The sequence below is a fragment of the Pseudophryne corroboree genome, chromosome 6 (genome assembly GCF_028390025.1).
Source record: "Pseudophryne corroboree isolate aPseCor3 chromosome 6, aPseCor3.hap2, whole genome shotgun sequence".
Classification (NCBI taxonomy): Eukaryota; Metazoa; Chordata; class Amphibia; order Anura; family Myobatrachidae; genus Pseudophryne; species Pseudophryne corroboree.
This window is the reverse complement of record NC_086449.1, coordinates 334,735,475-334,739,216: the sequence shown is the minus strand read 5'-3', so window position 1 is coordinate 334,739,216 and position 3,742 is coordinate 334,735,475.

The following is a 3,742-nucleotide window of genomic DNA, read 5'->3' as shown; positions in this document are numbered from 1 at the left end:
CCCCCTCCTTCTCCTCCTCCTCCTCCTCCTACACAAGTGCTGGCTGCTTGTAGGCACAGGCACACGCTGCATTTAGAATAATAGTATAAGTAACATCTTAGTTGGTATTACAATTAAAGTGAGAGGCTAGAATGAACCAGGTTCCCAGGCAGACATCATCACTCCAATGCTTTCCTCTGTGAACATTCTGGGACATTTTTTTAGATGTATTTGCTGATGTTATTCAAATGATTGTAACAAATATCTGCCATAACCGTCTTTGCAACGTACTGTGGGGTAAACTTTAATCACAGTTTTAGTGCTGCCTGCAGTCAAGTTTTGGTCTGTAGCTTTCCAGTCTGCATGCTGTTGTCTGTCATATTAGATTCCCTTCATTGTTTTTCCATGATGTCAGGCCCAACACACAGACACAACAGGGCGTGAAGGTGAGAGCGCAGGGTGCAAGCAGCTGGGGAAGGAAGTCAAAGTGCCACATGTATATATATCAGTGGCTTACTGTCAGGGGAGGCTGAGCCTCACCTGTCATACTCCAGTATATTCCAGAGTTTTGACTATAAAAATGATTAGAATAATACAAAGAAGATATGTATAACTCCCCTCCTATAGTAACAAAGCATATACTGCTGCACTTTTGTATAATGCCTGCATGCAAGTCTGATGCCTATATAAAGTATTAAAAAAATGTTTTCATACAAGCAATATATCACTGATCTGTTACCTATAAATATCTTTACTCAGACGCTCCCTCATTTGGAACACGAGGCAGAAGTTAGCTTCTTATTCGGCCAGCTTCTTATTCACTTCTTATTCACTTCTTTTTCGGCTCCAGCTTCTTATTCAGAAATTATTATATTAAAATAAATTAAATAAGGATAGATCACTAAGTTAACATTGCATAAACGTCAAATAGTGTCCCTTACACCAATTTACATGACATTTTGCATTAAACAAAAATGATTTAGGCATGAAAATGGTGGTAAAGCGGGCACAGACACCAGATTTCATCATTTTGAATAAGAAGCTGTAGTTCTGCAAGGGTTAAACAGCGTTGGTCAACAGATTTGATACTTGAAACTCACACAGGGTGGTCACATACATATCACCCACTTGCAATTTGCCTTGACCAACAAGCATTTGAACATGAAAATGGTGGCAAGGCGGGCACAGACACCAGATTTCATCATTTTGAATAAGAAGTTGTAGTTCTGCAAGGGTTAAGCAGCGTTGGTCAAAAGATTTGATACTTGACACTCGCACAGATTGGTCACTTACATATCACCCACTTGCAGTTTGTCTTAACCAACAAGCATTTGGGCATGAAAATGGTGGTAAAGCGGGCACAGACACCAGATTTCATCATTTTGAATAAGAAGCTGTAGTTGTGCAAGGGTTAAACAGCGTTGGTCAACAGATTTGACCCTTGAAACTCACACAGGGTGGTCACTTACATATCACCCACTTGCAGTTTGTCTTGACCAACAAGCATTTGGGCATGAAAATGGTGGTAAAGCGGGCACAGACACCAGAAATCATCATTTTGAATAAGAAGCTGTAGCTGTGCAAAGGTTAAACAGCAATGGTCAAAAGATTTGACACTTGAACCTCACACAGGGTGGTCACTTACATATCACCCGCTTGCAATTTGCCTTGACCAACAAGCATTTGGGCATGAAAATGGTGGTAAAGCGGGCACAGACACCAGATTTCATCATTTTGAATAAGAAGCTGTAGTTGTGCAAGGGTTAAACAGCGTTGGTCAACAGATTTGACACTTGAAACTCACACAGGGTGGTCACTTACATATCACCCACTTGCAGTTTGTCTTGACCAACAAGCATTTTGGCATGAAAATGGTGGTAAAGCGGGCACAGACACCAGAAATCATCATTTTGAATAAGAAGCTGTAGCTGTGCAAGGGTTAAACAGCATTGGTCAACAGATTTGACACTTGAAACTCACACAGTGTGGTCACTTACATATCACTCACTTGCAATTTGCCTTGACCAATAAGCATTTGGGCATGAAAATGGTGGTAAAGCGGGCACAGACACCAGATTTCATCATTTTGAATAAGAAGCTGTAGTTGTGCAAGGGTTAAACAGCGTTGGTCAACAGATTTGACACTTGAAACTCACACAGGGTGGTCACTTACATATCACCCACTTGCAGTTTGTCTTGACCAACAAGCATTTGGGCATGAAAATGGTGGTAAAGCGGGCACAGACACCAGATTTCATCATTTTGAATAAGAAGCCTTAGCTGTGCAAGGGTTAAACAGCGTTGGTCAAAAGATTTGACACTTGAAACTCACACAGGGTGGTCACTTACATATCACCCACTTGCAAGTTCCCTTGACCAACAAGCATTTGGGCATGAAAATGGTGGTAAAGCGGCACAGACACCAGATTTCATCATTTTGAATAAGAAGCCTTAGCTGTGCAAGGGTTAAACAGCGTTGGTCAAAAGATTTGACACTTGAAACTCACACAGGGTGGTCACTTACATATCACCCACTTGCAAGTTGCCTTGACCAACAAGCATTTGGGCATGAAAATGGTGGTAAAGCGGGCACACACACCAGAGTTCATCATTTTGAATAAGAAGCTGTAGCTGTGCAAGGGTTAAACAGCGTTGGTCAAAAGATTTGACACTTGAAACTTACACAGGGTGGTCACTTACATATCACCCACTTGCAATTTGCCTTGACCAACAAGCATTTGGGCATGAAAATGGTGGTAAAGCGGGCACAGACACCAGATTTCATCATTTTGAATAAGAAGCTGTAGTTCTGCAAGGGTTAAACAGCGTTGGTCAACAGATTTGATACTTGAAACTCACACAGGGTGGTCACATACATATCACCCACTTGCAATTTGCCTTGACCAACAAGCATTTGAACATGAAAATGGTGGCAAGGCGGGCACAGACACCAGATTTCATCATTTTGAATAAGAAGTTGTAGTTCTGCAAGGGTTAAACAGCGTTGGTCAAAAGATTTGATACTTGACACTCGCACAGATTGGTCACTTACATATCACCCACTTGCAGTTTGTCTTAACCAACAAGCATTTGGGCATGAAAATGGTGGTAAAGCGGGCACAGACACCAGAAATCATCATTTTGAATAAGAAGCTGTAGCTGTGCAAAGGTTAAACAGCGTTGGTCAAAAGATTTGACACTTGAACCTCACACAGGATGGTTACTTACATATCACCCACTTGCAATTTGCCTTGACCAACAAGCATTTGGGCATGAAAATGGTGGTAAAGCGGGCACAGACACCAGATTTCATCATTTTGAATAAGAAGCTGTAGTTGTGCAAGGGTTAAACAGCGTTGGTCAACAGATTTGACACTTGAAACTCACACAGGGTGGTCACTTACATATCACCCACTTGCAGTTTGTCTTGACCAACAAGCATTTTGGCATGAAAATGGTGGTAAAGCGGGCACAGACACCAGAAATCATCATTTTGAATAAGAAGCTGTAGCTGTGCAAGGGTTAAACAGCGTTGGTCAACAGATTTGACACTTGAAACTCACACAGTGTGGTCACTTACATATCACTCACTTGCAATTTGCCTTGACCAATAAGCATTTGGGCATGAAAATGGTGGTAAAGCGGGCACAGACACCAGATTTCATCATTTTGAATAAGAAGCTGTAGTTGTGCAAGGGTTAAACAGCGTTGGTCAACAGATTTGACACTTGAAACTCACACAGGGTGGTCACTTATATATCAC